Consider the following 9,984-nt stretch of genomic DNA (forward strand, 5'->3'; position numbering starts at 1 on the left):
GGATTCCCACATACTCACACAAACACACATATACACTGACTCTTTGGCTTAGAAAATAGGTTTAGTGACATATCCATCATTATAAAAAATGAAAATTATAAAGCTAATGAGCTGTTCATAATCAGGCAGTTTTTGAGGAACTTAAAAAAGAAAATTACAGGGCTTTTTTTTTTTTAAACCCTTACCTTCCGTCTTGGAGTCAATACTGTGTATTGGCTCCAAGGCAGAAGAGTGGTAAGGGTAGGCAATAGGGGTCAAATGACTTGCCCAGGGTCACACAGCTGGGAAGTGTCTGAGGCCAGATTTGAACCTAGAACCTCCCGTCTCTAGGACTGGCTCTCAATCCACTGAGATACCCAGCTGCCCCCCAGGGCTTTTTAATCATTTAGTGAGTAATGATTATGTTTCTTTCTCTCCAATCTCATCTACTGGATAATTCATCCTACATACACTGCTAGTTTATTTCTTTTTTTTTTTAGTTATTTAGTCTATCAACATACATTTATTAAATACCTATTATGCTCAAAGCAATGTGATAACTGGAACTCTGAAAATGCTTCCCTGGTAATAACCCTGAGTATCAGGATAATGTTTATAGAGCTAGAAGTGACATTAAAAACTACCTCTACATTGTCCAAATGAGGAAACTGAGGACAAAGGAAGTTGTGACTTGCCCAAAGTCACAGAGATAGTAAGTGGCAAAGTGGGGATTTGTACTGAGGTCCTCACATCAAAGTCAATTTTCTTTTCACTGTACCCCTCTATGTCCTTTTAATATGAACCTAAAGCATATTTGAGTCCCCTCTAATATAGTCTGGAGTCAGGAAAATCTAAATTCAAATCTGGCCTCATATATTTGCTAGCTATTTGTCTCTGGGCAACTCACTTAGACCTTTTTGCTTCAGTTCTTCATTTGTAAAATAATCTAGGAGAACTGTATCTTTGCCAATAAAACCCCAAATAGGGTCACAGAATCAGACATGACTGAAAAACAACTGGGGGGGGGGGGAGATGTGTCTAGATACAATCAAATTCCTTAGCCTTGTATCTGAGGCCTTTCAAAATGTTTTTATCCAATGTCACAACCAATGGTATTCCTCCCTCTGCTTTCCCTTACTCACAAGTAAGTTTTTCCTGGATGTTGGTCAGAGATCCAAGCTACTCGCTGGGTCATCACTCCTAAAACTATATAGCTCATGAGCCCCCACCCATGCATCCAAATATGTTCATATTCTTTAGCCTGGTACTCATGAGATTGCTTAATGTACTCTAGCATTATCTTATACTATTCATTAACACATATTCTACTCCCCATTTCTCCTCCAAATTCAATGAACTTTCCTGCCACCATACTTATGGTTATACTGTTGCCTTTCCCTGGAAAGCCTTCCACATTCAGTACTCAATACTACCTGAATACTGAAATTCTATGTAACTTTAAAGGTCTACCTTAAGTTTTACATCCTCCATTAATTTTTTCCCTGTCAACAATAATCTCTCTCTTCTCCAAAATTCTATATTGTTAATAATAAATAAAAACTTGAAATCACATGGAATTTTACAGAGGCTGTGTGGTCTGGTAAATGGAGTCTTGGGCTTGAAATCAGGAAGGCTTGGCATCAAATTCTAGGTCTAACAGTTAGTAGCTCTGTGACCCTAGGAAATTTATTTAATCTCTTTGTACCTTAAGCAACTCCTTAGAATTTAGCTAAGTCATAGAAGGGATGTGATATGTCTACATAGGGCTCATAATCAAAGTTATCCTCAAATACCTATAGGTATATGCAATAGGTCAGCTATCCACATGGATAAACCAGGTTTCCTGTGCACAAATGACTTATCAATGATAAACAGTCAACCACTGGATCAAGGCTAAATGTCTGTTTTTTGTTTGTTTCTTTCTGTTTTTTTTTTGTCAGAGATCTATCACTGTGAAATTTTGTAGTATACCATTTGGTCGTTTTTTTTTAATGCAACAAGACAACATTTCAGGCTTGGATTTTCCCCTCTTTCATTTATCTTTCATTTTTCTTTTCTTGGTTTTCCAACAAGCCAAGATTTTCAGTGTTCCATTTTTAAAAATCCTTTTAAGGTATGTCAGTAGATTTATTTTTCTTTCTTTTTTTAATTTTATTTTTATTGTCCTGCAAAGCACACTTCCATATTGGTCATTATTGTAAGAACAAACTCATAACCAAGACCCCAAAATAAAACTATAAATACACTGATGGGAAAGATGATTCCAACAGCTCTTTCTCTAGAGTTGGATAGGATTCCCTGTCCTCACTCTTTCAAGATTGCCCCACATCATTGCATTGCTGAGAGTAGCCAACTTTTCACAGATAATCATTGTACAATATTGCTGTTATTTCGTACAATGTTCTCCCAGTTCTGCTTATTTCACTCTGCATCAGTTCCTGCAGATCATTTCAGCTTTTTCTGAAATCATCTTGTTTATCATTTTTTATGGCGCAATAGTATTCCTTTGCCAACATGTACCACAGTTTTTTCAGCCATTTCCCACTTAATGGTCATTCCCTAAATTTCCAAAAAAGAGCTGTTATAGGGGGAAGCTGGGTGGCAGGTCCTAGGTTCGAATCTGGCCTCAGACACTTCCTAGCTGTGTGACCCTGGGCAAGTCACTTGACCCCCATTGCCTAGCCTTTACCACTCTTCTGCCTTGGAACCAATACACAGTATTGACTCCAAGATGGAAGGTAAGGGTTTAAAAAAAAAAAAAAGAGCTGTTATAAATATCTTTGTACAGGTATGCCCTTTCTATTTTTTTTTATTATTTTGGGGGGATACAGATCCATTAATGGTATTCCCAGATCAAAGGGTATGTCATGTCAATAGATTTTAAGACTTAGAGTTTATGTGAGATTTTGAAATAGTACAGTCCCAAATGAATTTTTTATATTTTCTTTGTCAATTGGCAGTGGAAAGATGGAACAAGTAATTCATGATTTTTTGTAATCATAGCAATTGACATTTGACTCTAAGGAATATTGCTACCTACCCCAAAACAATCTAAGATTTAGGAGAATTGCCTTTTATCAAACAGTTTGAACTGAAGTAACTCATTGATTGGGACAGAAACATAATATAATATTGAATGGATAGACTTCCTTTTGCTTTTTCGATCTTCCCTTCTTTTCTACCTTTTTTTCTGTTCTTTTTGTCTTCCTTCTGTGGAGTATTCATGAAATCAAATCAGTAAGAATTTATTACATACCTAACTTATGCCAGACACCATGCTAATTGCTGGAGATACAAAGACAAAAATACAAAAAAAGCAACAACAACAGCAGTTCCTTCTCTCAAGGAGCTCACAACTTTTAACGGGGAAGACAATCTGCAAACAACTAAATACAAACAAGATATATACAGAATACATTGGAGATTTAAAGAAAGAGAGAAGGTTCTATAATTGAAGAGGACCATGAAGGACTTCCTTCTGGTAGGACTTTTCTTCTCAAAGGAAGCTTAGGAAGCAAGAAGTAGAAAAGAGGAAGGAGAGAATTCCCTGCATGGAGGCCGGACAGTGAAATTTTATAGTTAGACAGTGAAGTGTCATGTGAAAGCAATAGCAACAAGTAGGTCAGTGTCACTAGGGGGGAAAAAATCAGTGTTGTGAGCAGCCAACATAAGACAATTCAGCACAACCCTCAGAAAACATGTTACCAGTTAGACCAGTATGAAAGGAGGGCAGTGAGATGACATAGTGAATACAGTGCTGGGCCTGAAATCAGGAAGACTCATCTGCCTGAATTCAAACCTGGCCGCAGACACTTACTAGCTTGATTGACTCTGGGCAAGTCATTTAACCTTGTTTTCCTCAGTTTCCTCACCTGTAAAATGAACTGGAGAAGGAAATGGCAAACCACTTCAGTGTCTTTCTGAAGAAACCCTCCATGACATCATGATGAATGCAAAACAACTGAAAAGACTGAACAAAAAGTGAAATGGCTTGACTCAATGCTTAGCAAGTTAGTTCCCACCAATCATATGAGAGCCTCAAACAGCAACTGGATAACCACTTATAAGAAATGACGAGGGGAATGTTGCCTAGGAATAGATTGTACTAGATGACCTCTGAGAGTTCTTCCAGTTCTAAGATTCCATGAGACCTATGGACAGAACTTCCAAGATTTCATTCACTGGTACCTTAATTATTGGGGCTCATGTTTTTATGAATTAGTGAAGAAAATTAGTCTATTCAATTAATTCCTCTGGAATTATTTGTTTTCAATTAGTAAGTATTTATTAAGAACCTACTATGTACAGGATATTGTGCCAGGCACTGAATTTTGTCCAAAAATTAAGTAGCACTGGCAATGTTCCAAGTTATTTATGGTCCATGAAATAGCTAAATAATGGTAGACAGAAAATATATGAACCTAGTCAAGATTTCTTTTTAAAAATATTAATGACAGCATTGTTGGTGGTGTTGTGAATTGATCCAACCATGCTGGAGGGCAATTTGGAACTATACCCAAAGGGCGATAAAAGACTGTCTGCCCTTTGATCCAGCCATAGCACTACTGGGTTTGTACCCCAAAGAGATAATAAGGAAAAAGACTTGTACAAGAATATTCATAGCTGAGCTCTTTGTGGTAGCAAAAAAAATTGGAAAACAAGGGGATGCCCATCAATTGGGGAATGGCTGAACAAACTGTGGTATATGTTGGTGATGGAATACTATTGTGCTAAAGGGAATAATAAAGTGGAGGAATGCCATGGAGACTGGAACAACCTCCAGGAAGTGATGCAGAACGAGAGGAGCAGAACCAGGAGAACATTGTACACAGAGACTGATACATTGTGGTACAATCGAATGAAATGGACTTCTCCATTAGTGGCAATGAAGTGATTCTGAATAACTTGGAGGAATCTAAGAGAAAAACCCTATCCACATCCAGAGGAAACACTGTGGGAGTAGAAATACCGAAGAAAAACAACTGCTTGAATACATGGATTGAAGGGATATGGTTGGGGATGTAGACTCTAAATGAACATCCTAGTGCAAACATCAACAACATGGAAATAGGTTCTGATCAAGGACACAAGTAATACACAATGACATTGTGCATTGGCTTCGGGAATGGTGGGTGGAGGGGAGGGAGGGAAATAATGTGATTATTGTAACCAAGGAATAATGTTCTCAACTGACTAAATAAACTAATTCAAATGGAAAAAAAATAAATAAATCATGTAAAAATATTAATGACAGCTAAATTCTAATATGAAATAAAGACTTATAACCTCTCCTATGTAATTTGAAATCTGCCTTACCAGGTTATACAAGATATCTTTACTCTAATGACATTTGCTTCCCTTGTCCAGCTTATAGAAATCAGTCATTATTGTTTTGTTATATCTTTTACGCTAAAGGCTTTTTGTTTCTACCCACCCCGCCCTTGAAGGCTGAAAAATAAAACCTTTGTATTACTTGAGTCACCATATTTTCTTCTCCAATCATGATTTCCATTTATAATTTCCCTCTCTGAACACTGTACAGCTCCCCAATTAGAATAATGTGTCATTTCCTTCAAGAGGAGTCAGCGTGATAGACTATGGCCCCATGCCAGGAAACCTTTTTTGGGCAAGTCATTATTACTTGAGAAAGAGACATTGTGAAACGTCTGAAGGGAGAACAGTTGTTTTGGCCCACAACCTTGATAGAGCCTGTCATTTGGAGTTAAACACTAAGGGATTAAATCAGTTTTGACAGTCATGGGGAGAGAGGAGGCCATGTGATTATGTCTAGAAATCCCTCTACTGCTAAACATGAAGAAGCAGCTTGTCTTAGGCACAATTTATTTGAGTCAGCCTATGCTAGAAGCCTCATTTTTAGGTGCTGACTGGAGAGTAGAAGACAACAACCATTTATAACTCTTGATACAAGTGCATTATATCCTGTTAAAACCTGTTTGGGCTTTGATACATTATTACTTATAAAGACAGGAGCATTTTGAAATTTGGAAACTAGAGTTCTTCTCTTGACTAATTTAATTCAAGAAGAATTTATTAAGCACCAATTTCTTAGCTAGTTCCCTTCATCATTTGGAGTGACATGGTAGTTCTCCAGCAGTACTGAGCATGAAATTCTTGGCTATCTTCTCATTAACCATTTTACTATTCAAAGTTCTGGAAGGCTCAATCAACCCCTTTAAGCCCCAGAACTCCTGCCCTGTCATCTCTGAGACCCTGATTGGTGAGCACTTCACATGGGACACTATTTCTAGGCAAACTCCTTCCATTCTTTTTTTTTATCCTTACTTTTTGTCTTAGACTGAGTAATGGTTCCAAGGAAGAAGAGTGATGAGGGCTATGCAGTTGAGGTTAAGTGACTTTTCCAGACAACTAGGAAGTGTCTGAGGCCAGATTTGAACTGAGGACCTGTATTGAGTGAAAGGTTTGGTCTTCCAGTATAGAGAGAAAGAAAAAAAGTAGAGACCTCCCTTCTCAAAGTGGGGTTCATGGGAGACAGAAGATGTAATGGAGAAAAGGTTTTGGGGATTGTAAAGAGAACAGGATCTAGGAGAGGACAACTGATGTTTAGGGTTGGCTCAGAGAGAGGAGAGGAGGTTTTGAAGATTTTCCTCCTTCTGACTTCCCTCCTTAACTATGGTTGCTCTCCCAGATTTGCTCTTGTCCCTCTTGTCCCCTCTCCACTATTAGAGACCAATGGGCTTCTTCTTAGGAAGATGTCTCTCCCCTTGATCTATTCATTCACACTTGATTCACAGCTTGGAGGGGAAAATAACTATTGTAATGTCAACTCTATCAGGGTAATACAAAGGAATAACTGGCAGGGGAAGGAATGGGAAAAGATAGTGGGAAAAAGGGGGTCCCTGTCTCTATCTAAAACCCTTTTCCATCCTTCCTCAAGTCTGGGGGGAACTCAGGCTTTGGCAGCCTGAGCCCCCTGAGAGATAGTCAGGTTGGCTGACCCTGGGTTTGGCCCTTTGGCCACAGTTCAGGCGCAAGGCAACAGGAGCTGAGGTAAAGTATGACAGAGACTCAAAATACCTTTCTCGGGTTTCTCTTCAATAGTCTTTTTTCAATTGGGAAATGTTGGGGGGAAGGATTTCCAGTTATAAGCAGGAAAAATAGGTAAAAATCTGGAGAAAGTCTTATTCAACCTTCTCTCTTTGACTTCTCTCGACTGAGAAAGCAACTGCTCTTCCAACCAGAATCTTCTGCTCCTCAAGATTCTGATCTCCTTGGGCCCTTCCCCCATTGCAGTGATCAGTTCTACACACTCTTCAGCCTGGCACTTTTTCTTTAGTGCCAGCCTCTGTCATAGACCTCCCATCTACAGACCTGACTCTCTATCTACTGAGCCACCTAGCTGCCCCTGAACTCCTTCCATTCTTCACTTCACTTTACATCCATCCCTCTTCTTCTTTTTCTTTTTTTTAAACCCTTACCTTCCATCTTGGAGTCAATACTGTGTATTGGCTCCAAGGCAGAAGAGTGGTAAGGGCTAGGCAATGGGGGTTAAGTGATTTGGCCAGGGTCACACAGCTGAGAAGTGTCTGAGGCCAGATTTGAACCTAGGACCTCCCATCTCTAGGCCTGGTTCTCAATCCACTGAGCTACCCAGCTGCCCCCCCCCCATCCCTCTTCTTGCCAGATGCCTTCCTGACCAGAAAGAAGACTATCCTGGAGTACTTAATCCTTTCATTTCTATAATTCCCACACTGGGGTCCCTACTCACCCAACTGGTGTGTTCTTCATGAGGCCATGATATCCTGATCAAATCCAGCCATTCAGCCTTTAGTTTCCTAGTCATGCTTAAGCATGCTTACACTACAAGTATATTCTCTGTGTCATCCTCCACCTCTTAGCCTTACCTTTCCAATTCTGGAGCCATAATGAAATTAATACTACCATTACTCTTAATAAGGGTATGTTAGTCTATTTCTCCATAGAGCCACTCATCATCCCTGCAATTTTTCAAACCTTTTCTGATTAATTTAGTTCAATAAACATTTATAAAGCAATTTAGAGTGAAGTGGTTTTCCTTCAAGTAGTTTTGACCAATTCTTGGCCATTTTCTCATAAGTCACTTTGCCTCATAGACAAGGTGACTACTTCCCTTATGTTGTTACCTCCTCTCTCATAATTTATCCTTTCTGAAGGCATAAAGTGACTTCATTTTTTTATTTGAATCCATATCAGTAAGCACAGTGCTTAGCACCTACTAAACATTTAAATGCTTCTCTTCATTCATTCATTCATTCATTCATTCATACTTCAAATGCCTAAAACTAAGACCTCTATTTTCCCCTTAGCCATATTCCTTCTTCTGGATGATTGCCCAAGTCACCTCAACAATTTTCAGAGAGCCCTAGAATTACTGTCACCTCCAGGCGGCCTCTGGGAGATTCTCTTATGATTAAAGACATAGTCAAGCTAATTCTCCCCTCTAGGTATAAGAGAAGCTCTGTCAGAAGTTAGTAAGAAAGCTTTTATGTCTGCTGACAGAGAAACACTATTATTATAATATCATAAGTACCATGAATATAGGCTATAATTGTGTGTCCTTCATTTTCAAACAGGATCAATGACATCACAAGGGTGATATCTTGACTTCTACATGAATTGGATTTAAGGGAGGCAAAGTTTCACAAAGTTATCAGTCTCACTCTCTCCCATAGAGTCATCCAAATCCAGTGGCCAGACCAAAGTCAGGATGACTAGAGATAGCCCAGAATTCAATAGATGATCTTGGTGTCATCAATGTCTGATCAAGCTCCAAGCAATCCACAGTTGCCTTCATGGTCATTGGAACCAATTGTTCTCATCTCCCCCTCCACTCGAAGTCGTCACATGTTTTGGGGAGATACCTCCTAGCTCACCAACAGGTTTGTGGTCCAATGGTTGCCTTCAACTTAGGTTAGCCCATCTGCTGAGATGGTTTAGCAGGGTATGGTCACTGTACGTGCTCCAGCTTCTTGGAGCCACAAGTAAGAATTGAATTCCAGGTTTACACCAAAAGTGGACAAGCAGCCTTGAAAAGAGCTCAGCAATCCCTCACACCGGACTTGCAACTTTTCCTTGAGTATTCCACTGGCTATAATATAGACTATAATAGTATCTTGAACATAATAAGCATTTAATAAATTCTTGATAAATTTAAATTAATATTTATGTTTCAGGAATGTTAAGGTAATTGCCTGAACCCAGCTGAGGGGACAGTTCACATGGTATGAAAACCTCACAAGAACCATTACCCTCGTTTCACATATAAATTATGAGTGGACAGAACTTACATTTGAAACACTGGTCCTTATCAGATTAGGGAAGTAGGGTTTGGGGGAAGGGATGAGAGAATCAGGATGACTGGCTCTGGAACTGGCGTGCAAAATTCTGGAGTGAGAGTCTAGACACTCATGTTTTAAACCTGGCTCTGCTGCTTACTAGAAGTATGATATTAGGAAAGTTATTTCCAGTAGAATATAAGTGTTTTGAGGGTAAAGGCTACATTTGCTTTGTTTTGTTTTGCTTTATTTTTTTGTCTACAGCACTAAGTGCAGTGCCTTAGACATATTAGCTATTTGGTAAATGTTCATCGATAAGCTTCATTGATTTTTCTTTCAAGTTCCTTGTCTACAAAATGAAGCAAGTGGCTTAGATGATCTAAAATGTCCTTCTCATTGATAACAATCTGTGAGCCCATTGAGGAAGAACAGGAAATAACTCCAAATTTGGAATGAGGGTCTGAACTGAAACCCCAGTCCTGTCACTTACTAGCTGTGTGATCTTCGGAAAGTTACTTAGCCTTTCTGAGTTATGCTTTCCCATATATAAGATGAGGAAGTTGGACTAGGTGACATCTATGGCTCATTCTAGATCTCCATCCATGATGACATGAAACCTTCCACACCTCCACTTATACCTTTTTCTTTTTGTACCTTATCCTTCAATTTTATCTTCACGTGATTATATAGGACCAACATGACCGCCATTTTT

General features: G+C 39.0%; 1 protein-coding gene across 1 annotated transcript in view; it reads right to left on the reverse strand.

Annotated features, from left to right (window-relative positions):
- The window catches only part of LOC100019538 (myelin P2 protein), a 32,509-nt gene extending 25,314 nt beyond the window's left edge, over positions 1-7,195 (reverse strand). The window contains exon 1 of the mRNA XM_007486905.2: positions 7,036-7,195. The gene's annotated coding sequence lies outside the window, so the exon portion shown is untranslated. The remainder of the gene's footprint in view (positions 1-7,035) is intronic.
- Between the last annotated feature and the right edge of the window lie 2,789 nt (positions 7,196-9,984).

This window comes from Monodelphis domestica, chromosome 3 (genome assembly GCF_027887165.1).
Source record: "Monodelphis domestica isolate mMonDom1 chromosome 3, mMonDom1.pri, whole genome shotgun sequence".
In the NCBI taxonomy this organism is placed as follows: Eukaryota; Metazoa; Chordata; class Mammalia; order Didelphimorphia; family Didelphidae; genus Monodelphis; species Monodelphis domestica.